Source organism: Staurois parvus, unplaced genomic scaffold (genome assembly GCF_062004578.1).
Source record: "Staurois parvus isolate SC_StPar_1 unplaced genomic scaffold, SC_StPar_1.0 ptg000394l, whole genome shotgun sequence".
NCBI classification, from domain to species: Eukaryota; Metazoa; Chordata; class Amphibia; order Anura; family Ranidae; genus Staurois; species Staurois parvus.
The window spans coordinates 5,678,026-5,705,313 of NW_028318190.1; the positions used below are offsets into that span (position 1 = coordinate 5,678,026).

The 27,288-nt window shown below is 41.9% G+C and overlaps 1 long non-coding RNA gene across 1 annotated transcript in view; it reads right to left on the bottom strand.

Annotated features, from left to right (window-relative positions):
* LOC149455436 (uncharacterized) overlaps positions 1-13,664 on the bottom strand; it is a 56,975-nt gene extending 43,311 nt beyond the window's left edge. The window contains exon 1 of the long non-coding RNA XR_016314065.1: positions 13,551-13,664. This is a non-coding gene — a long non-coding RNA (uncharacterized LOC149455436). The remainder of the gene's footprint in view (positions 1-13,550) is intronic.
* Between the last annotated feature and the right edge of the window lie 13,624 nt (positions 13,665-27,288).

Below are 27,288 nucleotides of genomic sequence, written 5' to 3' on the forward strand. Positions count from 1 at the left end.
CTGTGGGACTGGTACAGTATATGTCATATACTGAATGTCACATATTGTTTTTTTGTACTTTTTTTTATATTTTAAGCAAAAATGTATTATTTTTTTAATCAAGCTTTTCCATTATAACTTTTTGAGTGCCACACATTTTTATATTTTTTACCTTTGTGTTATAATTTTATTTATTTCAGGTACTTATATAGCACTGTCAATTTTACGCAGCGCTTTACATACATATATTGTACATTCACATCAGTCACTAACCCTCGAGGGGCGTACAATCTAAAATCTCTAACTCACATTCATACATACACATACTAGGGACAATTTAGACAGGAGCCAATTCACCTACCAGCATGTCTTTGGAGTGTGGGAGGAAACCAGAGTACCCGGATGAAACCCACACAGTCACAGGGAGAACATGCAAACTCCAGGCAGGTGGTACCGTGGCTGGGATTTGAACCAATGACCCAAGTACTGCCAGGTGGAAGTGCTAACCATTTAGCCACTGTGCTGCCTGTATTATAATTCTGTAAATCATACACAGAATGTGTAGGCTTGCTGTTAAGTCATGTGGATTTGAAATTCTCATTGCATGGACTCAATTTGTACTTATATTAGCTGCCAAATGTAGGTTTGGAGATGTCCAGCACATAAGGATTAACTTATGAGCCTGGAATAATGCTTTCACAGTTGTTTAACTTATGTAAGGTTTGTATGGAAGACGTTCCGTACAACCTGCAATGCAAGTGAGGGGCTCTCTGGGAATGTTAATTTGGAACACTCCATTGAGCATGCTGACAACTGTTTCCCAGTAACGCACCAGCTTCGGACAGCTCCATTGCATGTGCAGGAGGTCACTGTCGTCCCTCATGCATCTTGTACAAACAGGATCTTGTCATAAAGGCGTTAAGGTATATCATGTGCTCTCATAATAATAATATAAGTGTGACAGTCTTTGCAATACATTCAGTGATGTTCTATGAATATTTATTAATATGTCATCCCAATGATCTTCCACAATAGGGCCTGTCTCCTTTTCTCACGTATCCCTAACCTTGCAAGTGTAGGAGCCCATGTACACTCCGATCAACCTCTGATAACACTTTTAAGATAAAGTCCCTTGTGGGATAAGACTGTGCAATCAAGTTGAAGCATATCGTTGGGAGGATCTAATTGATCCCTATCTTTAGACAGATAGTCATAGTAAACCTGCTGGTAACAAAACCACATACTTGGGGGTATATGATATTGTTGATGTATCTGGTCAAAAGATTTCAGTTCTTTTTGGTGTAGTAATTGGGACAGTCTTCGTACCTGAAATTTATCCCAACTATCTCGATTTAATAATTTATTAAGTTTAGTTAGGATTATCCTAAAAAAGGATCAAGTTCTATGCATGAGGGCATAAGTAGGGTAAAGTGATGCAGGGAGGGCTAGTGTCTGGACCTGGATCACATGCTGGTGGCACTGTGGATCCCTGGGTGGCGAGTTGTAATCGCAGTGTCCACAACGGGTGTCTCTCAGCAGGTAGCAGACCCCTAGTAATTGGTTTCCATCTGATGCTGGCTGCTGGAAGAGTAGTTAGGTCCTCTTCTACTACTTCTGTTTCTTGCTCCAGTGTTTTGTTGCTGCTAGATTCTGTTTGCCATTGATCCTGTTCTTGCTCCTGCTCTGTACCCTGCTGCTGTCTCTTGTTCCTGACCAAGTTTTGTTTCCCCCTTCCCATCTGCTCCCTGCACCTTCAGTTTTCCCCTGCTTTTTGGTGTTCCTCATTTTGTATATATTGTATATAGTTAGTTGTTAGTTAGGCTTTCTGTTGGTAGGTTGATTTGTTATGTATTTTGTCACTGGGTTTCTGATTCACGTTATTTTTACTGTGTGCTGCATGCTGTAGTTTGCAGTGTGCTGGTGTTTGGATGGATTTTGATTCACTGTAAAAAAAAAATCTCACTTAAAGTGTACAAAGTCTGGTCCCAGTTTCTTGAGTGTAGCCACACAGATCTGGCCATCCCTGCTTCTGAATCCTGATGGCTAATCTATCTGCTTCTAGGAACTCACAGAGATTAGTCAAGTGAGTATGATTTGATAAATTGTACATAGGGTTTAGCCAGGGTGATTGCATTTTTCTTCTCTACTTCATTGCCAACCAAGTTGCCATACATATTGTCTAGGCTGAACACATCCTGGTCTCCAGGGCACCAGGGCAGCTGGAAAAAAATCACTTGACTACCTGGATATCTTAATCAAGGCAGGCAAATGCAGCTTCAGAATGTATGTCACTCTGGCACCCTGCTCTGCTGTTTCCACCTGATGGTTGGGGGCAGTGTTATACACCCCCGCCCCCCGCAACCCAGTTTATCTGTTTGCATGATCCTGAATAGAGGTGCATCATCACATGACCATATTCTTCTTACATTTATCCCATGAATACATTTGACCATTTCATGATGAAGCAAGTCTTTGTAGCCTGTGAAATGTGTCAAAGAACTGTATCTCCACTCCCCAGGAGAGATTTGGTTTAATCTTCCAAAAGGGTCACATGGGATATTGTTGTTAAGCAAACTTTATGTGAAGGTAAGGCGGAGTGCTAATTAGGTGGAAAATGTATTTTACCTAATATTATAATTATGAAATGTTATATTGGGCAATAAAAGATGCACTCAATTTTAAAATATATGGTTGTATGTGTTTTTATCCAAAGTAGCACCTGATAAGTCCCAATCTTTGTAGTTAATTTTTCCTGTGATAATTTCAAGGTATGCGATAAATACTGATATTCTTAAACCCAGTTTGGTTATCTACTGTACATTGTAGAAGTATATAGCCAGCCTGTGTCAGATAGGTGAGTACTCACTATTCATTGCTGCTTTGGGGGGATGATTCATTTAATATGAACTAATTGGTCTCATCAATGTGCACAGTAAGAATTCATCATCAAAAAAATGAGTCAGCAAGGAATTGTGTCACAAGTTTAATCCAGCAGGTTCTGATGCTATTGAGTGGATTGGTGTCCTCCATGGCATTTCAGTAGTGCTCCCAAATTAAGGTGTCTTTACAGTGGTGTAGTGTGGGTTGTAAGCTCCTGGGACAAGGCAAGTAATTTGCATCCCCTAACGCAGGGAGTGCACTTTTAGCAGTCTGAGTCCTTTCCACTAGTACAGTATTAAATCCCTTATGGTACATTATAGGAGGACAGCCAGTCAGTGAGCAGTATGTGATGAGGGCAGCCAGTCAGTGAGCAGTGTGTGGTGTGGACAGCCAGTCAGTGAGCAGTGTGTGGTGAGGACAGCCAGTCAGTGAGCAGTGTGTGATGAGGACAGCCAGTCAGTGAGCAGTGTGTGGTGAGGGCAGCCAGTCAGTGAGCAGTGTGTGATGAGGACAGCCATTTAGTGAGCAGTGTGTGCTGAGGACAGCCAGTCAGTGAGCAGTATGTGCTGAGGACAACCAGTCAGTGAGCAGTGTGTGGTGAAGACAGCCAGTCAGTGAGCAGTGTGTGCTGAGGACAACCAGTCAGTGAGCAGTATGTGCTGAGGACAGCCAGGCAGTGAGCAGTGTGTGCTGAGGACAACCAGTCATTGAGCAGTATGTGCTGAGGACAACCAGTCAGTGAGCAGTGTGTGGCGAGGACAGCTAGTCAGTGAGCAGTGTGTGGTGCGGACAACCAGTCATTGAGCAGTATGTGCTGAGGACAGCCAGGCAGTGAGCAGTGTGTGGTGAGGACAACCAGTCAGTGAGCACTGTGTGGGGAGGACAGCCAGTCAGTGAGCAGTGTGTGGTGAGGACAGCCAGTCAGTGAGCAGTGTGTGCTGAGGACAACCAGTCATTGAGCAGTGTGTGCTGAGGACAACCAGTCAGTGAGCAGTGTGTGCTGAGGACAACCAGTCATTGAGCAGTATGTGCTGAGGACAACCAGTCAGTGAGCAGTGTGTGCTGAGGACAACCAGTCATTGAGCAGTATGTGCTGAGGACAACCAGTCAGTGAGCAGTGTGTGGCGGGGACAGCTAGACAGTGAGCAGTGTGTGGTGCGGACAGCCAGTCAGTGAGCAGTATGTGGTTAGCAGAGTTCTCCTTAAGTTGAAGGGAAAGGTCACTTTAGGATACTGAATTGCAATGGTAATGGTCACTTTAAGATAAAGGAGGTGAGACTGGCAGCTGTGTGAGAATGTCTTCAAATGATGAAGTTGAACTTAAGTGTCATAATTCCCACCTAAGATAGATAGCTTGAACACAGATAGACTCAGCAATAGGGATCTGCCTATCAAGGGGGTCAAAGGGTTAACTTTAGGTTAAAGTGTTACTAAACCCACAACAGTAAAATCAGTCTGTATATGCAGTAAAGCATTCTTGTTATACTCACTGTGGAGCCTAAGGGGTTAATCCTCTGTCTTGTTGAAAAAGGATGCTTGATCCTGTCTTTTCTTATCCCATTCTTCTACTGTCCCCAATCCATCTGCTGATAGAACAGAGACTTTGGGGCAAGCTGCACATGCTTAGTTTGGTGTGTATTGCTAAAGAGTTTTTTGTTCTTGGGAGAGTGCATGTGATCAGCACAGGCCCAATCAGCACTGTCCAGACAGGAGGTCAGGGGTCCTGCAGCCTCATAGGAGAGAATGAAAATTCCTACAAGCTTTAACCAGTGCTCGGCTGAACACTGATAGAAGTCACAAGACTGCACAAACTGCTGATGAGAAAAGGTATTTAGCAGTTTATATTTACTAAAATAATTGCATTTCTACATTCTGTGTACTGTGGGAGACCCTGATATAGTGAATTTCAGGGTCCTGGGTTTAGTAACACTTTACGTTCAGTATCCTGCACAATAGTGACCCTGATGGTGGTTATGGAATGGCACCATGCAGCAGCAAGGGACACTGGCACATGTAATACTGGGAGATTCCTATGCTGAAGAATGTCTTAGAACGTAAGGAACCTGAACTGCAGCAACTGTTTGCAACAAAGAGTACTGATAGGTGGGTCTGGAACAGCAATGGGGGGCTCCCTTTACTTTGAAAGATTCGTCTGTGATGGTGGCAACTCGCACACTTCTGCAGCGATCAGGCCCCCACAGCGTACCCTCTTATATACAAAGCTCAGCTTGACAGGGGTGTCTGTGGCTTCCTGGCCTAACCTGATCTGGTCCAGGCCTACGTGGCTTGACACAGCTCTCTTACACACGCTCTATGCCTCAGCAAAGTCTCTCCTCAACTCTCCAGGCTTTTATTTTAATATCCTCCTGCCCCCTGTTGAGTTTTCATGGGTGTGTAGTTCAGTCTCAGCTCCACTGTGACCAAAAATTCTGCTTTCAGCATACAAATCCAAGAAGTCTGTAACTTGTGTTCAGGTTGGGATGAACAGTAATGCCTAACACTGCCATCATGTGGCTAAATACAAATATGCATTGCAGCAACAATGCATGGTGTTACACTCAGATTTGGGTACTCCCACTGATACAGTGTTATTGTATATAAAAAAAAAAAAGGAAAAAGATTGTGACTTTTCAGATGCTACTTCAGATCAAAACACATACAACGTTTGTTAAAAATAAGTACGTCTTTTCTTGATCAATATAACATTTTTATGTAGCACCCTCCTCTAGTTAGGATGTTGGGTAAATCTACTTATTTTGCTCCATTGTAGTGAATGGAGCTTTTATTGCTTGTGTTGGACAGTTCAGGAGCTGAGATTTTTATTACTCCCATCTATCTCTGAAAGAAGTTTCCATAGCATATGATCAGTTGAATATTTATCATGCCCCAGCCAATCCCTGAAAAGAGGCATCCAGAAGATGTCTTGGGAGGTCATAAATGTGTGGCAGGCCTGAACAGAATGTTCCTCTCCTTAACCACTTCAATACTTGGCACTTTTACCCCCTTCCTGCCCAGGCCAATTTTCAGGTTTCAGCGCTCTCACACTTTGAATGACAATTGCGCGGTCATGCAACACTGTACCCAAACTAAAATTTTATCACCTTCCTCACAGAACTAGTGCTTTCTTTTGGTGGTATTTAATCACTTCTGGGGTTTTTATTTTTGCTAAATTAACAAAAAAAACGAAAAAAACAAATTTTGAAAAATAAAACACATTTTTCTTTGTTTCTGTTATAAAAGTTTGCAAATAAAATAATTCATAAATTTAGGCCAAGATGTATTCTGCTACATTTCTTTGGTGAAAATAACCCAAATCAGTATTTATTATTTAGTCTGTAGGAAAGTTAGAGTTCACAAACTATGGTATAGATCTGAAAATTGATCAATCCTGAAGTACTGACAGCCAATCTAAATTCTTGAGGCCCACAAATGTCAGAACAGTACAGATATCCCCCAAATGACCCCTTTTTGCAAAGTAGACAGTCCGATGTATTTCATAAGAGGCATGGCAGTTTTTTGAAGTTGTAATTTTTTGGCATAATTTTTCGGAAAATTAAGAAATTAAAAAAAGTATCTTCACAAATTTTTTTTTACATACTGTCACCAGTGCAGTACAGCATCCGCATATAACTGGTGTGGTGGTGATCAGGGACATTGACTGGTGACAGTACGAAAAATAAAGATAATTTTAAAAAAAAATTTCAAAATGTATTATTTTTATTTTTATTAAATTTTTTTCTCTTTTTTTAAGATTTTTGTTTCATATTACACTATGACCAAAGTAGTACAATGTTACCATAGTAACATTGTACTACTTTGGGGAAGTGATCAGTATTTTTTTTTTTTACACAATTTGATTGCTTATAGCAAATTATTCCTTTGCTATAAGCATTTAACTGAATGAAATTGATTAATTTATGATTTTTTGGTTATGATTAGCTGTGATTGGCCATGGGTAATCACATGACACAGGCTGTGATTGGCCCAGGCTGTACATGTGATCGCTGTGACCATTCACAGCTAGACACAGTTGTGTACAATGGATGGCATGAAACGAAGCCATCCATTGTACACAACTGTCATGTGACCTGCTGTGATTGGTCACAGCAGGTCACATGGTACTGGCAACGGGGCCGATACACAGATCTGTCATCGGCCGTGTCCAAGATACACGGCCGGTGACAGATCTCGTTACAGCGCAGGCCTGCCGGCACGCGCGATCTGGGTAGGACATCGTATGACGCCCGCCTGGAGGGAAGAAGTGTTCGCCCAGCCGCCATTTGACCATAGGTTGGGTGGAAAGTGGTAAAGGGAGGGATCCAAATCACTTGAAGCTGCTTCCTCTGGAGACAGCTCAACTAAGACAAGAAGTTGCAGCCTTGGCCTCAACAGCTGCACAGATATCTCCTATTCAATGGATTAGGGCAACAATGAAGGCCAGAATTCAATATTAGTGTAAGTGCTCAGGTATGTATTCTTGCCGCTCCACCAAGTATCCTAGAGAAACGGTATTAGATAGGGACACTTAGATACTTAATTCCTATTAGAAATTCTGTATATAGCCCTACAGAACAGACACAGTCCACATGTGTTCATCTGCTGCTTCTCTGCAAATAGGAAATAGGAACTTTATTATAGAGAAAAGACACAGAGTTTAACCATAGATGCAGCTACCAACTTATAAACACTGCCATCTAATGTTGAAAAATATATCGCTACTGAATACTAATACTGATGTAGTTGTCGGACAAAAATATATGAACATTGTATTCCAACAATTCCACACATTAAAACCTGGTGCTGTTGGTTAGTTCCCCTCTAAAAAAAATAAAAATAAAATAAAGTTTCTGCTTTAAATACTATTGCCTTGCCTTTTGCTTTAATATATATGTACATTTATTATTATTATTATTATTTTTGCTTTGCATGGCAAGACATGCAAAGAAATGGTTGCTCAAATAAAGTCATTTGATAAGTATTTGGCATCGGACCGCTATTTTAAATAAAGTAACAACTTGTTTGCTACTCAGTACAGCCGTATCACCTGTCTTTCCCCCATTCAACACTGCAGAAAAGTGAATCAAAATGCATTTTGTTGCACGGCACTGCTATGCCATTACTGCTTAGGAACAGGAATCCAAATGCATTTCTGACAGATCAACAGGTATTTTTCTGAACTTGCAGGGTCTCTAATGGGAAAAAACATAGGCAAACAAGCAAGTATTGCACATTTTTGTATAATCTACTATTTCCTATGTACACTTTTTTTTTTGCCTCGATATACACTTTAATCCAATAAAATCTATTTTATAAACAGGTTTTGCAAGTTTTAAAAGACAGTTTTAATCAACTATTCTTTCTTTTTAGTGTAAGGAACATAGCAAAGGATGTTCCTCAGCTGAAGAGTTTCTGCTTTTTTGCCACCTTTGGGTTTCTCACTGACATCACAGAATCCAAACCACAACTTTAATAAACTGGAGAAAACCATTTACTAATTACATTGTTGGTATATATTAGCAGCACTATCAGGAAAAGCACAGTAAAATTAGGAGTAATTATAAATTGACCGCCTAGATTTCTCAGGATATCATTTATGATGGCACACATCACCGTGTAATAAAGTCTAACTGCTGTGCATGTACCACCGCCACCCTGCTTTGTATGTGAAGCACACACTGGTCTGCGTATGACAGTGCGCTAAAAAATCTGCCGAACATGTAAAACCACTTGGAGTGTGACGTCTATGGATAAATTATTTAGAGAAAAAAGGATTCTGCTGACGCCAACTAGAAGGGGATAGAGAGGCACAGGAGGCAAACATCTGTAGTTCTAGCTCACGCAGGACTGCAGAGAGTACCAATATTTGTACAAAAATGAAAAACTACAATGGCAGGGACTTACATATCAGACATTCCTAATGTATCACAGTATTAATACCCTATATTAGAATCTCAATAAAGCAGTTGAGTTTCATAATGTTTGATAATCTTTCTCAGCATTCCACCTATGTGATGGATGTAGTACTGCTGGTCAAGATTCTGCCTGAGCTCCCTGCAATACACAATTTCTGAAAACCATAGCATAAGTGTTCTTACTGTAAATGCCTATTATACATTAAGGTCACCAGTAAGTGACTGAACTTGTGTATTGATCAGGCAATGGTTTTGTACGTTACGCTTTACAAAAAAAACTGCTTTTGTTTAGATCCCTCATCAAAATATGCTGCATGGAGTTAGCGGAATGAAATACTAGGGGGCTGCTGAAGTGATGCTAGGAGGGGGCAGATGGACGGGAGTGGGTGTATGATATAAGGGAGGGGGGATTGTGACCCAAGGATGTATTGTGTGTTAATAGCCACTTCCCGAGATGTGAATGCGCGGCTTGATTGAATGAGCGTAGCAGCCAGAGGAAAGAGGAGGGAGGATAAGGAGACTATTCAGAAAAAAAAAAATAATGTGGAGAGATATGGTAAAAAGAAAAGATGATGGAGGGAGTTAGAGGGAGAGCGCAAGAAAAAGACTGAAGAGGGAAATTAAGAAATCTCAGGATGACACTGAGAAACACAACAGAGAGGAAAGAAGAGGAGGAGGGGGTCAGAGTGTTGTGATCCAGGCAGGACATTCCCTTTAGGGGAATAGAAGAAAGGATGGTGTTAGTACAGAATGGGCCCTGGGCCCTGAATACCCAGTGGGGCGAGGGTAATAGGGCAGCTCTGTGTGCCAGGGATAATGCGGGTGACGTCTGACTGCAGCCCCTGGAGGAAGCATGAAATTTGGGGTCTTGAATCAGATATTAATCACATGGCAGAGCCGCATGAGCCATTACGTTATTATGTGTCTTTATTTATTTGCTGTGAATAGTTAACGCTAAGGATTTTTTTTAACTTGGCATTCTGACAACCTCCTCATTTGTTGTATTCTTTTATATAAACTCCCACTTAATTCCCCCCTCCTCCAGCCTTTTACTTTCCTTTCCCACATCCCATTCTCATCTCTCTCCCACTGCCTCTTTATAAGGTACATATGATCAGATACCATATATACATGCAAAGTGATGCTCAGGGCTCCGAGCAGGGTCCACAGCACATGTGGTTAGAGGGGAGATATTGATCAGCTCCAGGGTAAACACACTATGTACCAGAACCGAGATCAATGAATAGGAGTGGGAAGGGGTACAGTGCAAGGAAGAGGAAAATAATATTGTTTAATTCTTATGAATCCCTCAATCCCCAGAGAAAAGCATCAAGCATGAAGAACAATTGGACTGAAATGTTAACTCTGTGTATTAGCTGATGTAGAAACTAATGAGAACAAAGACAGGAACCAGCAAGCTCAGGGGTAACATAATGAAGATGAAAACAAAAAGAAAAAGCAGATCAGGGATACCAAAAATACATACATGATTTAAAGGAATAATTAAAATAGAAGTGGAAATTACTCTTCTAGATGTAATTTGCAATGACTAGTAGGGAAAAAAAGTACATGTAAAAGACCAATTTGCTTATTTTGTTAAAAGTGAATGTTTCCTGACAGAAACAGTATTGACTTTCTGAAAATCACAGTTGTTTTACTGTTATGTTAAGCTCTTTGAGTTCAGTTCTTCCCTAAAGCTAGCCATACACTATACAATCTGATTGTAAAATCTCAGTGCATTTTCTTTTCGATTTATTAAAACTATCTAATACATATTCAAACCTTAAAGTGGTTGTAAAGGCTGAAAGGTTTGCAGGAGGCTTTAGTAGGAAAATGGAGGGCATTGGTTCTACTATATGCCGCCCCTGCCTACCAACTCCCCCTATCCAGGTCCTGCTGCCCCGAGCCTCTGTGTGCTTTCCTGTCCCCCCCCCCCCCCTGCACAGCGCTGCCGGATTCCCTCCTCCCCTTTCCTCCCGGCTGCTGTGGGGGATGCTTTTAGGATGGAAAGTGGGGGAAGGGGCCAGCAAATATGTAATCTACTGGCCCCTTCCTTTTCTAAATGGACACAGTGAGTGATTGGTACTGATTGCTCCTGTGTCCATTCATAACTGAGGCTTAGTAAACTATGTCATAGTACAGAGCTATTCCTATCCATTCATTCTGTGCAGCTGAGGTTGCAGAGATGGAGATTGAGGGCTGTGTCCTCAATCTCGTTTCTCTGTCTCAAATGTGAAACATAAAAAAATGGTAAAAAAGAGTACAAAATAAAATGGTAAAAAATAGTACAAAAGAAAAAACTACTGACCCCATTCACTGCCCTATTGACTTTGTCCACTGCCCTACTGACCCTGTCCAGTGCTATACTGACACTGTCCACTGCTGTACTGACTGACACCATTCAGAGTCCTACGGGCAGCACAATGGCTAAATGGTTAGCACTTCCGCCTGGCAGTACTTGGGTCGTTGGTTCAATTCCCAGCTACGGCACCACCTGCCTGGAGTTTGCATGTTCTCCCTGTGCCTGCGTGGGTTTCCTCCGGGTGCTCCGGTTTCCTCCCACACTCCAAAGACATGCTGGTAGGTGAATTAGCTCCTGTCTAAATATGTTTATGTATGAATGTGAGTTAGGGACCTTAGATTGTACACCCCCAGGGGCGGACTGACCATTTGGAAACTCGGGCACTGCCCGAGGGCCCGGGGTCAGTAGGGGGCCCCATGAGATGCCCCTGGTACCTTTTTCATAGGCTTTTTTGAGTTTGGGCAAGGACACAGGGGCCCCATGATCCCCTATTGCCGGGGGGCCCCATGAGTTGTCAGTCCGCCCATGTACACCCCTTGAGGGTTAGATACTGATGTGAATGTACAATATATATGTATGTAAAGCGCTGCGCTATATAAGTATCTGAAATAAATACTGACATCAGTGGCAGAACTACCACAAAAAGGTCACACTTGTAACTTGGCCCTGGCGTTTCACCTCCATAGGGGGGCCCAAGATGGCAGGAAGGAAGCCTGCTGCAGAATATGTGAAAGGGTTCCACTGTAGGCAAGGCCAGTGCTAGACTATTTTGCTCTATAGGCAAGATCAGCTACTTCCACCCCCCCCCCCCCAACAATTAAGATTTAAAAAAAACTGTAGAAAATATTAAATCAACAAAACATGTAACTGCTAAATTTCTTCCAATCTGCAAAAATAAGTGCCACAAGATGCCACCAGCACCAATATTAAAGACAAAATCGGTGTCAAAGAGGGACTGTATCTGTGACTGGCAGTGGCAGGGTGACAGTTGCAGTGAGTGGAGGATGATGGATCCACACTGACAGATCCCAGGCTGGAATTCCCCAGGCAATGCTGCGGGCTGGGTCACACTTACACAGACACAAGACATCAGAGTCAGACATTACCTTCCTCTGCAGGTGCAGCTCCACTAGGAAGAGAAGGGCTGGAAATCCACAGTTATCAGCAGCCTCCAACCGACTTGCAGTTAGGGACTGGGTCTGAGAGGAACACTGGAATGAGCGGCAGCTCAGCTGCTACACTGGCCCCAGACAACTGGCATCTTCCTCTGTCCTTTCTTCCTCCCCTCTGCTACCCCTCCCTTCAGTTGAAGGATTATTCATGACATGGAAGCATCTGATACAGAGAGAGTGCTGGCCTGTGCTGTACCCAGTCGCCTCAAGGTGGCAGTGCGCCCTAGGCGGCTGCCTAGTTTGCCTAGTGGAGCACTGGCCCTGATTGTAAGACAGTAATAAAGGGCCCAGCAAAGGTAGTAAAGGGCCCTGGGATCAGTGGGAAGATCCACAATCTCAGAAGGAAGGGCCCTGGCCAAGGGTCAGGGGAGCCCTTCATGGTTTCTTGCACCTCCAGAGTTACGCCTCTGATTATATGCTTACATTTTACCAGGTTAATGACTTCAAGTATTGAAGTCATAACATCAGCGTGACAGCCAGGCAATGACTATAATTTGCATAATGTAAAGCAGGGGTGGACTGACCATTTGGAAACTCAGGCACTGCCTGAGGGTCCAGGGTCAGTAGGGGGCCCCATGAGATGCCCCTGGTACCTTTTTCATAGGCTTTTCTGAGTTTGGGCAAGGACACAGGGGCCCCATGTTCCCCTATTGCCCGGGGGCCCCATGAGTTGTCAGTCCGCCCCTGATGTGAAGTCACCAATGGAAGCCTCAATATTTCTCCTTTGATGGAACCTAAATGGCTATTCTGGACACTTGTACTCCAGTTTTCCTTTTACTGCAGTTTGTAAATTGGCCGCATGCTTACGAGAAATGTTATAAATTCTGAATGTACACTGGGTATCCTGACAAGCTTAGGATACATTATGTGGAATACATTTTATGTAGTTGTGTGTTTTCAGTGGTCGACTAACCAACCAGCAGGAGACCCCTGTGCAAATGGACCCATTGTAGTGCATAACAGACTAAAATGGGACAAAAACTACAAGAATATTTAAACATGGATTAAAGCAAACCTGTACTTTGTTTGTACTAGACAAAAATGAAAGTTTGACTCCTGAGAATGGGGGCAACACAACTCTGCCTTCCACAATACAGAACTCTGCGCCTGAGCAACCAGCCATAAGGCCCAAGCACTGACACATAGGTCCTGGGAGGGGCTTGCTTTGTCCCGTACAGGTTTTGGCTTTCAGAACTTCCAAATCTGCACAGGCATATTAGGGTGGAAAAATGCAGAAGAGTGTAAGGAAGCTAAACGCATGCTTCCTATGCAGTGAGCCTATTACTTTCTGTCTGGGTTACTTACTTTCTGGGTTTCTGTCTTTTTGATAATGGTCACCAGGGCAAACAGCAAGGGTGAATCTCCTCAGCAGAGATGGCTGCCAGAAAAAGGAGACGTAGGTTCTAATCCCTCTTTATTCTATCCAAAACAAAAAAAGCACCGTTTCTCAGCACCCAACACCAACCCCCGCTCCCGTAACTTAACATTTTCCTGGCAAGCACCCAGGAGTGAGTGATTTAATTAAGTCCTGGTTTTTGTCCATCTCCACACTCTGGAGATCACTCTGATCTCCGAAGGGTGGGGGCAAAGAAGCAAGAGCTTCGATCAGTAACCACTCTGTGTGGTTATCAATCAAGTAATTGGCATGATTAACCCTTTCACTGCCACTGCTTAGCTGTAGCAAGGCAGTAAAAGGATATAAAGCAAACCCGCTTCTCTGAGCTCACGTTGTTCCTCTTGAGCCTGGGACTGGTGCTGAAGAGTCCAAGCTGACCAAGATCTTTAAGATGGACATAGAGTTGGGGTAGATTAGGAAGGTCCATTCCTGATATGCTCCTGCTTAGACTGATCCGTGAAGTGCTCAGTTGTCGAATCCTGACTGGAACTAGCCAGGTAAAAAAGCCTTTCAGACCTCCCGTTCCTTGATCTTTTTTTACTAGTGGCAAAGGAAACACTAGGGAATCTAAGCTGATGTTGCCATAAAGTGTACCCATTAATGCTGTTACATAGAGGGCTTATCAACCTCTTCGTGATGATAGAAAATAGACTTTAAAAAAAAAGTAAAGATTATTTAAAAAAAATAGGCTAATCAATTAATTATAGCCATTGTACTGGAAATGCCTATCATCTAAATATCTAAAATATACACATTTGTTATTAATATTACAGCACTGCTTGGAAGCATGTTACATGTTAAACACTAAATACTGGTGTAAAATACAGTATAACATACTATAAGACATATCTTTTAAACAAACCAAAATTGCATTTTGCCCATTTATTATAAAAAATATATACTGTATATTCAGGGTATTTTTAAAAACACATCACCAAATACCAAGGTCACACACGTGCACAAAAAAAAATGGTATGAAAATCATTTTGGTATACAAAGCTTGTTAAAAATCTATTTTTTAATAAACCCTTGCATAAGAAAAGTATAACATTTGGCCTGGTCACAACAGCTTTTGTTCACCCTGGGACTTGACAGGGTGAACAAACGCGCAAAGTCATAGTAGCACTTAGCAGCTTTGTAATATAATTATTCACATCTGCAGTAGTTACTTATGTAACAAGTTAATAACATCTTTTATGTTAACGTACGTAATGGCTAAAAATTGTTGGCTTGAATCTTTCTAATTAACATCTGAAAATAACTTTGGAGCCAAATACAAGTATATATGGGTTCCTGCAATACAGTTTATTCCCTGTTTAGAATTAGTTCAGTGCTACAACTATTTTACTATTAGGATATTATTTACACTATTTTATTTACTTTTTGTCTTGCAGTTATCTGCTTGTCATTATATGCAATTTTTATTTTAGTCAATGATATTAATGAATTATGAGCCTACAGTCAGTTTAGGGATACACATATAGACAATTGTTCTGTGTAAAAGCGGGGTATACATGCTATACTTTTTTGACACAATCTCTGTCATGTCTGTGTCCTGTCCACAGTGGCTTATTGATTAATATATTGTCACGACTGTGGTTGCTTTGGATACTGGGATGTCGAACTCATTGTAGTATACCTTCTGGATTGTCTAAATAAGATCTTTTGACATTTTTTTCACCTTGTCTTTCAAAAGCAGCGTTGAAACATGATTAATTGTTTCACCAACTGTATATACTGTATAATATGTAGAATGAGCATTTTTACAGCTTTATTTAAAGTGTAGGCTTGATTCATACAGTAATGGAACAGGACCCAGACCGCACTTGGGTATTTCCGTTATACTGAAGCTTCCCTGTCCGAACACAAATCCCCGGACACCACCCGCTGATCATGCAGGAAATAGACAGCACCAAACTCTTCTTAAGACTGGAAGTCAACTGCATTTTTTTAACACAAACACAAGATATATACACAGGGCAGGGAAACACAAACAGGAACAGGAAACACATCATCAGGCCCTCCAAGCAGGGGGAAGGGCTGCAGGAAACACCCCCCACCAAACCAAGACACAGAACAATGGGATGCAGCACATGGCAGTGAACAATGAACAATGGACCAACCACATGGCAGTGAACAATGGACCAACCACATGGCAGTGAACAATGGACAACCCCCACACCAATATTAGAACATTTCACCCTGTCCCCTAACAGGCGCAGGGTGACTTAAGCATAAGAATTTGGGAAGATGATACAGGGGTCTCCCCACCCCCAAAAGTTGCTCCCATCACACATACTGTTGTGGTGCATTAATGCATGCAATTAACGTGTGTAATGTGGCATATTATTTATTTGAATTGGCTACCTAATGCATAAAAACACACCAACATTTTTTACCAGTAGATTGTTAACAAGCTTCATTCTCTTGATAATTATTTCAGGTGGAGGTATTTTAAAATCCTCAGTAGCTATTAACAGGTTTCAGATTTGGGTTATACCTGGCTGGTTTTCCATCACTGTCAATAACTTGATGGGTAGAATAGATGCCTTCCAACTTGATATCCAGCCTGCTAGGCCATCCCCTCCACAAACCCAAATATTCAATAAAGGAACACAAACCAGGTTTGGAGTCAAAATGGCCATATCAGCCTTTTTGTTAACAAACAAATTAATAAAATTTAAATAACATAGCATTCCTGAAATAGAAACAGAGGAAAAAAGCTTGGGGGACTTTTGAGGGCAACAAACCCAACATATCTTTACTGTGGAAAACTTTTTGCTTAAACTTAGGCCCCCAGCCACAACGCACTGGCTCAGAGATAATCCTACTTATCCGTAGTGAACTCCATTTTTACCTATTCCCAGTTAACCCCTTGTTAACAGGAATGTACCAAGGTCCCCATACCACCGATGGGTCTTGAGCCATTCTATATCTAGAGTTCTTTCCTCCTCCAAAGACCAAGAACGATGGGGAGGGAGGGTTGGAAGCTTCTCCTCTGTAATTTAGTTAGTGCCCCTGAAGACGTGCATGCCAGAGAAATGCGTTGGGTGGTGCCTTACGTGCTGATGTCACACCACCGCGGCCGGAGCTTGGAGCGGCAGCTATTTTGCTTGTCCCCCTAGGAGGATCCTTTGCTGGTTTTTCAAAGCCTTAACCCTGGAGAAGTCCGGTCCCTATTTATGGCTTCCTGAGACCCCCCATAAAGGATCAGCATTAATGCTATTATACAAGTAGCGTTCTGGTGAGTGCACATCAATATAAGGTGGTGGATTTCCATTGGATCATGAGCACTCTTGAGCATCCCAGCTGGTATTGCTGCACCTTGTAGTTCCACGTTCACCGGGCATTGCTGTGACCTGTAGTGCCACGGACTATGTATAATCACCATTATTGCTAAATAAACACACATATATCACTTGGCGCTTCTGTGACCTGCAGTGCCATGGACTATCCACTATTTATATTCAGAATATTAGAGTTTTTTATGATTTTATGATTCTGTGTGATCTGAGAAGTTTTATTTGATCTATTTCACTGGAATATTGTATGAACACTTCTATTCACATAAGCACTTTATGACTACATTTGTCACTTATGCTTTAGCACTGCACTTACATTTAAATTGATTACTGTGTGTTTGTTACCTTGCTTTTGTACTAGCGGATACCATATTATCTGCACTTACCTCTTATCTTGTGTCCCACTATTTACCCTGTCATGTCTGTCCCTGCGCTAATTTTTTGTTTTTCGCTCTGGGCCTACCTTTCTGTCCTATATTGATACGCCCTTTACTGGGCCTGGATGGTCCAATTGGCAAGAGCTCTGTTTGGCTCTCTGTATTGTACACACTTGTACCAGTTGTCTTCTCCCTTTATTATGCATTGTGTTGAAGCTTTCAATAAAAAAGTTATGGAAAAAAAAAATTACCATGTGGTGTGCTGCAAAACAAGTGCATAGGCATTCCATTAAGAATGAAGAGAACTGCAGCACAGCAGAGTGTGTTGAGATCAGGGGCGGACTGACCATTTGGAAACTCAGGCACTGTCCGAGGGCCCGGGGTCAGTAGGGGGCCCCATGAGATGCCCCTGGTACCTTTTTCATAGGCTTTTTTGAGTTTGGGCAAGGGCACAGGGGCCCCATGATCCCCTATTGCCCGGTGGCCCCATGGGTTGTCAGTCTGCCCCTGGTTGAGATACTGCATGATTTATTGCAACACAACTCCAATTTAATATTTGAAAGCATTTATATTGTTAGGAACTTTGTACAGCACCGTTCATAACAGATCATGAAATTATGAAAATATAACTTGGCAGCAGGAAACTGAACTATACACAGTCATTCACAAACATCTCATCATTTCAGATCTGTCTTCGTACAAAGACTAAATGCAAAATGTCAGAAAAATATCACACTTCTTTCCTCAGTGTTTTAGTCTTCATTTATTCACTAATTACACAGTGCTTTTCATAAGAAGCACACTTTATCAATCTCACTGACAGTTCGTTATATTTACCACCTTTCCATTGGAGTTATTTTGACAATGTCCATATTATTTGCCTGTTTACCTAAATGTTGTTTTCTGCAAGAACGCCCTTCCTCTAGTATGCTCACATCTAATGTGAACCAGCAAAGCAAGTTTTTATCATTTATTCATCCTCCAAAAATTTTTCTGACAATTCTCCCATGTTCCAATTGCTTGTGATTTGTCTATGTATGCAGACATATTTTTGTCCATGCCTATTGGCCTGCCACAGCGTATCTTCATCTTCTGGGTGCATGTATGTCTGTGAAGTTACAAAGATACACAATATCTAAAAAGAGTGCTTAACAAGCCACTAAAGTGAAATTGTAAAGAAAACTGAAGATCTTTTTGTATATTTTTAGACATCTATGTGAACATGAACAGCTTCATTTAAAGCAGAATTAAAGTTCCGCTGTCACGCACTGTGAGCAGGCAGGCTTTTTATTGCAAAAGAGACATGCATGGGTTGATTTACTAAAGGTAAACATACTGTGCACTGCAAGTGCAGTTGCTTTAGATCTGAGGGGAAATGAGACAAAACTTTGCTGTTTTTTTTCATCCAATCACGTGCAAGCAGTTTTTTTATGTTCCTTACATGTTCCCCTCAGAACTAGAACAACTGCACTTGCAGTGCACAGCCTACTTGCCTTTAGTAAATCAACCCCGCAATGTCTGCTCTGCAATAAAATCCACTTACCTATCTGCAGGGGCGTATTTACCACAAGGCATTTGCCTAGGGCAGCTTTTTTCAGGGGGGCAGCATCGTCCCCCCTCTGGAAGAAGGGAGGGAAGAGGGGACACATGCGGCTTGGGGACCAGATGAGATGATGTCCAGACCTGTGAAGGTGAGTATCTTTCTCTTTCTCGCTGGGAGGGGAGTGGCTGGTGTATGGGGGTGATGGAAGTGGCTCTCTGGATGGGGGGGTGCAGGGGTGTTGTTGGTCAATGTCAGGCTCTCTATGAGTTGGGTGGCGAATTTTGTGTTGCCTGGGGGAGCACAAAACCTAAATACGCCACTGCCTATCTGCATGCAGCATTCTCCGGCAAGTAAACTGAGCAGTAAATGTGCAGCTCAGCTTATTGTGCCAGCCCAATCGCTGTGTGCAGGGATGATTGGCACCTACACATGCGCAGGAGTGAAGCTGTCTAGTGCCAGCCAATAACGATGGCCATTTGGAAGAAAGATGAGTTTAAACCCCCTGGCGGTATTCCGGAGTGTAGCTCTGGGTTAACTTTCAGTACCAAAAGCAGTAACCCCGAACTACACTCAGGATTATCCTGCAGCGTTGCTCAGGGATTCCCTCGATCACTTACCTTGTCATTTGCTCCCGCAATGTCCCCCCTGCAGCGTCCCCGGCCATCTCTGCTGGCATCCGGTTCCGTTCCCTGCGACGTCGGGACATACGGGACGTACGGGGACGGAACGGCGGGAAATTCACAAGTTTTAAAAGTGACATTGACTCAATACACTAAAATCTCATAATGTAACATTACTGTATCAAACCATTTCACATACATTTTGTCCCTACTGCTTTGTCCTGTGCCCTGCCTGCATTTTTACTGTTCTTTCTGCCTGGAAACGGAGAAACGTCCATGGCGTCCAAAAAGCGTCCCTTTAGGTCAAAAGCGATTTTAGACCAGCTAGAGAACAGCGATAGTAAATTAGAACCACTTGCAGAATTGAGTGATAATGATTTGTGCGGAAATTTGTCATCAGACACTGAAAACAATTTTGCGACTTTGCTCAGTGATGTGCGAACTTGGCGCTATATTTCACATTTCAGTGTTTTTGGTTTGATTACATTATTGAATTAAATGTATTATTATATTATTTTTTTATGATTATTTATTATACTATAATTTATGATTTCGTGTTTCAAATTTTATCATACCCGGGATGTTTACTAGACTCTTGTTCGGACAGATTTTGGTGAGGTATTCCTAAGAATTACAGGCCTACAATAAAAAAACATTTTCATGCAAAAAAAGTACAGAAATACTGACATTTTTTTTTTTTATTAAAATAACAAACATGTCTATACTTAGCTGCTCTGTGCAGTGGCTTTTCACAGAGCAGATCTGATCCTTCTCTTCTCAGGTCCCCTAGCAGTGCTCCTGGCTTCTTCCTGCTGAGTGCTCCTGAGCCACCTCTGATTGTCCAACCACACCAAAAGAGTGTGCGCTGATTTGTGTATACAAGACTGTTTGTTTTGCCCAGAGGGGCATTTTATTTTCAGCTGCACATTCGTGTGACTTTCGTGGCAATTAGAACATTTGATACATGTGCCTTGGGTCTAGGGGCACACAGCTATGCAGGCAGCAGGGGCAGAGCTTGCAGCAGAAGTACGACCTGGCAGTCAGTGGCATGGGATCAGTGGATTCTCCTCTTTACGTCAGCACTCACCTTTAAAAGATAACTAAATACAAGAACAAAAATGTAATATATCTCAGCTTATCAGTCCTTAGATGTGGAGGCTGCATTAGTTTACATTTTTCAGGATAAAAACATTTTAGCAAGTGCAAAAAAATACCAGAAAGGCCAGAAAGACAAGCAAACAGGAAGCAAAGCAAATTTTATTTTCTTGAAAATGACTAATCCCATCAGCTGCCAGATAACAGATGTGAAAAAATGTATGTTTGAAGTCCAGCCTGAGTGGCAACCATGGCCCCTTCCATAGATACAGTGGAGGAGTGTAGCAAACCATGGACAGGAATTGATGACAGGATTACCAATTGTATTTAACTGGTTCCTATTGTACAATGACAGCCAGGCAGGACCACTCTCGTTCTGGGAGGACGTCATATGACATCCTCTCAATCTTGGCACGCAGCACAGCAATCGGTGGCGAGCTATGTCCCTTGGACACAGCGCATCAACCATCAGGGTAAAGAGCCATTGACGCTGCCTCTTTACCATGTGATCAGCTGTGTCCAATCACAGCTGATCACATGTATACAAGTGTCTGTTATCATCATTTCCTTTCCTCTGTGCTGTCGCTGTCTGAGGAAAGGACAGCTGATAACTGGCTTTCCTGTGACAGGGACATTTACACTGATAATCAGGGCACTGACCATCAGTGCCCTGATTATCAGTGCAGCCCCATCAGTGCAGTACATCAGTGCCCATCAGTGCAGTCCCATCAGTCAGCATATCAGTGCCCATCTGTGCAGCATATCAGTGCCCATCAGTGCAGCACCATCAGTGCAGCATACCAGTGCCCATCAGTGCAGTCCCATCAGTCAGCATATCAGTGCAGATCAATGCAGCCCCATCATTGCAGCATATCAGTGCCCATCAATGCAACCCTATCAGTGCAGCATATCAGTGCCCATCAGTGCAGCCCCATCAGTGCAGCATATCAGTGCCCATCAGTGCAGCCCCATCAGTGCAGCATATCAGTGCCCATCAGTGCAGTCACATCATTGCAGCATATCAGTGCAGTCCAATCAGTCAGCATATCAGTGCCCATCTGTGCAGCATATCAGTGCCCATCAGTGCAGCACCATCAGTGCAGCATATCAGTGCCGATCAATGCAGCCCCATCATTGCAGCATATCAGTGCCCATCAATGCAACCCTATCAGTACAGCATATCAGTGCCCATCAATGCAACCCTATCAGTACAGCATATCAGTGCCCATCAGTGCAGCCCCATCTGTGCAGCATATCAGTGCCCATCTGTGCAGCATATCAGTGCCCATCAGTGCAGCATATCAGTGCCCATCAGTGCAGTCACATCAGTCAGCATATCAGTGCCCATCAATGCAGCCCCATCATTGCAGCATATCAGTGCAGTCCCATCAGTCAGCATATCAGTGCCCATCTGTGCAGCCCCATCAGTGCAGCATTTCAGTGCCCATCAGTCCAGCCTATCAGTCAGCATATCAGTGCCCATATGTGTAGCATATCAATGTCCATCAGTGCAGCCCCATCAGTGCAGCATATCAGTGCCCATCAATGCAACCCTATCAGTGCAGCATATCAGTGCCTATCAGTGCAGCATATCAGTGCCCATCAGTGCAGCATATCAGTGCCTATCAGTGCAGCATATTAGTGCCTATCAGTGCCGCTTATCAATGCCTATCGGTTCCACTGTATCAGTGCAGCCTCATCAGTTACTCTTCATCAGTGGCCATCAATGTCATCTCATCAGTGCAGACTCATCAGTGCAAACTCAACAGTGCCTCATTAGCGCACATCAGTGAAGAAGAAAAATGACTTATTTGCAAAATTTTTAACAGAAACAAAGAAAAGGGTTTGTTTTTTTTAATTTTTGGTCTGTGTTTGTTTAGCAAAAACTAAAAAACCCATTGGTGATTAACCACTTGCCCTCCAGAGGATTTACCCCCCTCCTGACCAGGCCTTTTTTTGCTTTACAGCGCTGTGTTACTTTAATTGAAAATTGCGTGGTCATGCAATGCTGCACCCAAATTAAATTCACATCCTTTTTTTCCCACGAATTGAGCTTTCTTTCGGTGGTATTTGATCACCTGTGCGGTTTTTATTTTTTGTGCTAAAAAAAAGACAGACCAACAATTTTAAGAAAAAAACTATATTTTTGACTTTTTGCTATTAAACATGTCCAGTAAAAAGATTTAAAAATCAAATTTTGGCATAAATTTACACCAAAATGTATTCTGCTACATGTCTTTGCTAAAAAAATTCCAATACATATAAATTAATTGGTCTACGTAAAAGTTATAGCGTTTACAAATGGCGGCATAGATACTGGGATTTTTTTTTTTCTACTAGTAATGGCGGCAATCAACGACTTATAGCAGGACTGCGGCAGGCATTCTGACACTGTGGGGAACTGACTTGGTGTCACTGACATCCCCAGTGACACCAATACAGTGATCAGTGCTACAAAAAATTACTAATGACACTGGACAGGAAGGGGTTAGCATGAGGGGCGATCGAAGGGTTAACTGTGTGCTGGGAGTGTTTTACTGGGGGGCAGTGTGTCTGTGCTTCACTGTAAGCACAATGCTCTGGATGGCTGTGCTGTGCACAGCCATCCAGAGCAGTGTGCCCAAGCGGACAGAGAGGAGGACTGTTAGTAAACAAAGCAAACCTCCTCCCCATCGGAGATGCTCGGTAATCAACGGGCGCCGTTGGCGAATCCACGGCCGGGCCGGAGTGATTGACAGTCATGGGCATGAATGGCGGTGTGGGTAGGGCGCGCACACGGCCCGCGCACGCCCTCTACTCGGAAATACAAATCATGTATATATACGTGATTTTGCGCACCCCTGCAACCCCGTAGCAGTATATCTGCTATAAGGCGGTCAGGATGTGGTTAAATGCCACCAAAATAAAGCTCTATTTGTGTGAAAAAGATGAAAAAAATTTAATTTGGGTACAACATTGCATGACTATGCAAATGTCATCCAAAGTGTGACAGTGCTGAAAGCTGAAAATTGTCCTTGCTCAGGAAGGGGTGAAAATTACCAGTATTGAAGTGGCTAAAAGAAGAAGGGTCCATAAAAAAAGAAACTAATGCAGGCACATTGTCTAAAAACTGGTAAGCTGCGGTATATTTTGGTTTTATATGCACTATAAGCCACTTACACTGTTGCAATGTGGTCACTAGGGGTGAGCTTCAGAAATCAGCCTGTTCACAGCTTTGCAAACAAACTGGCAACATTTGGCCAGTTCACCCAACCAAACCCATCTGATGCTTGTAAACATAAATCAAATGTAAGTCTGTCATTTTGAAGCAGTAGCACTAACACAATAATTGATTACTGCTTCATTGGACATGACATCAAAGCTACAAGGTTGATGTTATGTCTTTACAATCTAGTAGGTGTCCAAGCTCTTAGTGTATTCCTGGTAGACATGTGCAAAATGAAAAAATGTGTTTGTTTCGATTCTTTATTTGACTAATTTCGTTTTGTTCGATTAGTTAAATTAATTTAATTTGTTTTTCGGAATTTGTTTTGTTTATTCAAATTCAACCGAATTCGAAATTTTTAACAGATTCTAAAATTATTCTAACGGATTCGATAACGTTACAATCCACAATCCATATGTGTTTTTGATGGTACATGGGCTATATGAAGAGTTGCGTGACCATATTGGAAATTTCAGCAAAATTTCACAGTGCCTACTCCCGTCACCATAGCGCACCTCACAATTTTTTGTAAAGTATTTTATTCTTTTGTAATCTATTCTTCTCTATTATTTTATATTCTTTTCTAATGTATTCTGTTCAAATCCAAATCATTCTGTTCAAAATTCGAATTTCACAAAGCAGTTATATTCTATTTATTCAATTGTTTTTCTATACTATTCTATTATATTCTTTGATTCTCTATTCTAATCTTTTCTATTCTATTCTAATTGATTCTATTCTGTTCCTTTATATTCTGTTCTATTTTGCTCTTTTTTACTTTATTATTTTCTGTTCTATTCTTTGATTTTCTATTCTAATTTTCTATTCTATTCTAATTTATTCTATTGTTTTCTATTTTATTCTTTGATTTTCTATTCTAATCTTTTGTATATTTTTCTATTCTGTTCTTTGATTTTCCATTCTACTCATTTGTATTCTTTTATATTCTAGTGTTTGATTTTCTATTCTAATCTTTTCTATTCTAATGGATTCTACTCTTTTCTATTCCTTTATTTTATATTATATTTTGTTCTGTTTTACTCTATTATTTTCTACTGTATTCTGTTCTATTCTTTTATTTTCTATTCTGGTCTTTTTTCCTCTATTCTTTTCTATTCTATACTTTTCTATTTCTTTATTTTCTGTTCTATTTTATTCTAGTCTTCTTTTCAAATTTGAATTGGTTTTCGAATACAAATTTGTGTTCAAATGTGTCTTCGAATTAAGATCGATTCAAATTTCGTCCGAATTTCGTTTCGTTATTTCAGATTCGTTTAAATTTGTTACTGTTATAATTTGGATACATTCAAATCTCTGAATAACAGAAAATTTGTCCGAATTTCTATCAAAATATTTGGAACAAAACAAAATGCACATGTCTAATTCCTTGTGAGGCAGGTATCTCAACTACACTATATTCCCAAAAGTATTGGGACGCCTGCCTTTCATGAACATAAATTTAACATCTCAGTCTTCGTCCATAGGGTTCAATATTGAGTTGGTCCACCCTTTACAGCTATAACAGCTTCAACTCTTCTGGGAAGGCTGTCCACAGTGTTTAGGAGGGTGTCTATGGGAATGTTTGACCATTCTTCCAAAAGCGCATTTGTGAGGTCAGACACTGATGTCAGACAAGAAGGCCTGGCTCGCAGCCTCTGCTCTAATTCATTTCAAAGGTGTTCTGTTGGGTTGAGGTCAGGGCTCTGTGCAGGCCAATCAAGTTCCTCCACCCCAAACTTGCTCATCCATGTCTTTATGGACCTTTCTTTGTGCACTGGTGCGCAGTCATGTTGGAACAGGAAGGGGCCATCCCTAAACTGTTCCCACAAAGTTGGGAGCATGAAATTGTCCAAAATGTCTTGGTATGCTGATGCCTTAAGAGTTTCCTTCACTGGAACTAAGGGGCCAAGCCCAACCCCTGAAAAACAACGCATAATTCCCCCTCCACCAAACTTTACACTTGGCACAATGCAGTCAGGCAAGTACCGTTCTCCTGGCAACCCCCAAACCCAGACATGTCCATCGGATTGCCAGACAGAGCAGCGTGATTCTTCACTCCAGAAGACACGTCTCCACTGCTCTAGAGTCCAGTGGCGGTGTGCTTTACACCACTGCATCCAACGATTTGCATTACACTTGGTGATGTAAGGCTTGGATGCAGCTGCTTGGCCATGGAAACCCATTCCATGAAGATCTCTATGCACTGTTGTTGTGCTAATCTGAAGGCCACAGGAATTTTGGAGGTCCTTAGTTATTGGCTCTGCATACAGTTGGCGACTTCTGCCCACTGCGCGCTTCAGCATGCTCTGACCCTGCTCTGTCATTTTATGTGGCCTACCACTTTGTGGCTGAGTTGCTTCCACTTTGTTATAACACCACTAACAGTTGACCGCGGAATATTTAGTAGCAAGGAAATTTCATGAATGAACTTATTGCACAGGTGGCAACCTATCACAGTACCACACTTCACTGAGCTCTTGAGAGCGACCCATTCTTTCACAAATGTTTATAGAAGCAGTCTGCAGGACTAGGTGCTTGATTTTATACACCTGTGCCATGGAGGTGATTGGAACACCTGAATCCAATGATTTGGAGGGGTCTTCAAATACTTCTGGCAATATAGTGTATATTGTTCCATACTGTGTCTGAAACACTCTATACTCCCATCAGTGTTAGTTAAATACCAGGTTTGAATTAGGGAAGGATTTAATTTAAGGTGAATATTTGCCATTATCTGTCTATATCTATTCAGTTAAAGATGAGGGAACATCATCAACAGTAGTTATTTTCACAGAAAAGGTTGTCACAATGCCAGATTTGCTTTGGGTCATGTGTTCTGTTTGGCGGCAAAGAGTACGTGCTGTATAAAGACTCCTTTAAGGACTAGAACATTTTATTCTCATAGATATAAAAGGAATTCTTTTATGAGGCCACGCAACAGTTATACATAATAGCGTGCCAGTGAGGTTCTGGCTGTACTGTTTGCCATGAAGTAAAAATGATATTCATCAGGGATGTGGTACAGGTGTACAGGCAGGCTTCTGTGCCTTACTCTGTATTCCCTAGAAAGTGGTTTGGCAATAAATCCATTAAATCTCTTAACAAATGTTCTGTGATTTACCTGGAACAGAACCAAGGAGCAGGATGCAAATGGAAAAGGCGAAGGCAAAAATAATATCATTCTGACGACAACAGGGAATACATGAAGAAGAATCTTGCATGAATTTCTATTAGGACTAATCCTGTGGTTCAACAGAAATACTGCCCTGACCTTTAACTGCAGCAATAATCATCTGCAACAGTAAACAGCCTGCAGCTTGCAGTGCCATATACAATATACCACTGTGAGCACAGAATGGATGAGAACACCACTGCAGGGAAAGTATTATAGGGCCCTAGAAACATTTTACTATCAACCTCATTTATCTTTTTCTATAGGTCCTGGCACCAAAAACATTGTGCCCCTGACGTATCTGCACATATTACACTTACATGTAAGTGTTCA